The 1,263-nt window shown below is 55.8% G+C and overlaps 1 protein-coding gene across 11 annotated transcripts in view; it reads left to right on the forward strand.

The window, feature by feature from the left end:
- The first annotated feature begins 674 nt into the window (after positions 1-674).
- The window catches only part of LOC123519699 (TOX high mobility group box family member 3-like), a 265,569-nt gene continuing 264,980 nt past the window's right edge, over positions 675-1,263 (forward strand). For 2 of the 11 annotated variants that reach the window (XM_045281188.1, XM_045281199.1), the window contains exon 1: positions 677-1,263. This exon is cut by the window's right edge and continues 102 nt beyond it. The gene's annotated coding sequence lies outside the window, so the exon portion shown is untranslated. The other 9 variants (XM_045281198.1, XM_045281187.1, XM_045281189.1 and 6 more) reach the window with 8 other exon arrangements.

The raw sequence follows: 1,263 nt of genomic DNA on the forward strand, positions 1-1,263 counted from the left end.
ATGAACGCCGTGTTTGCTTCAACAGCGCGGATAACCCTGTCGAAGGCCATTATCTCTCTCTCTCTCTCTCTCTCTCTCTCTCTCTCTCTCTCTCTCTCTCTCTCTCTCTCTCTCTCTCTCTCTCAATCATATTTCTCATTATTCTCCGTACTCTCCTTTGCTCACTTTTCTCACGCTCTTCCTCCTCCTCCTCCTCCTCCTCCTCTGCGGCCCCCCTGTGCCGTCAGCCGATCCCTCCCGCCGCGGTAAATCAGCTCACTGAAGGAGGTCCTGGGGGAGGAAAGCGTTTAGGAGGGAATGGGACAGTGTCAAGTGAGGTAAGGGCCGGAAGCAGTGGCGGGGCGGGGGTGTCACGCGGCCACACACACACACACACACACACACACACACACACACCTGGGACTCCTCACACCACCACGCCACACCGCCACCATTTAAAACCTGCGGGATAACAATGCTCAGTTTCATGATAAATCTCTGCGCCCGGTTCGTGTTTCCACTCGTGCCTTTTCGAGAGAAGTGTAGGCCGTCCGCCGCTCCAGCCTCGGGCCCGAAAATCCGGCTGCGTGGCGTCTTATTTGTGCTGAGGTAATGAGAATAAACATACCTGGATGAGTGTAGCAGCTGGATGAGGCAGAGTGTCCCGTTGGAGGAGTGCCGGGGTGGATATTGCGCGAAGTGGCATCCTTTCCTGCGCGGGACGATCGAGGCAAGGGGACGCCAGCCGAGTCATTGGCTCGGCGACCGCAGGGAGGGGCGGTGCTGTCAGTGTGGCTCTGGACTCTGTACGCACGTGATGAACTTTATCCTCGCCTGAGATTACCCTGTGCTACGTGGATGTTAGTATTCGTGGTGCTGCGTCCAACTCACGCTTAGAAAGCCTTTGTGACGTGTAGCCTGGCCAAGGATTTAGAAATAATCTCTCAGTGCTGGAATTGGATTTGTGAAAAAGGAGACCCCTCGTGTGGAGCAGGAAAGGAAAAAAAGAGTTGGTGTGCGGGAGACCAGTGGTGTGTGGTGAGCTGCCCCTCGTGGCTAACACAGATCTCAAGCCTCGCAGTGGTTACCAAGGTCGCCTGTTTCACGGCACTTATCAGATATTGATTTATAGCAGAGCAGTGAGAGAAACCCCTCCGAGAGAGAGCCCGCTTCCCGGTGAACCCCGACCAGTGAACCCAAACACAAACACGGCCGCTCTCAGGGTCACTGTGCACTGCCGGACCCGTAGTGGTGGTGGAGGTGGTGGGTAGCGGCAACGTGAAC

Source organism: Portunus trituberculatus, chromosome 46, assembly GCF_017591435.1.
Source record: "Portunus trituberculatus isolate SZX2019 chromosome 46, ASM1759143v1, whole genome shotgun sequence".
In the NCBI taxonomy this organism is placed as follows: Eukaryota; Metazoa; Arthropoda; class Malacostraca; order Decapoda; family Portunidae; genus Portunus; species Portunus trituberculatus.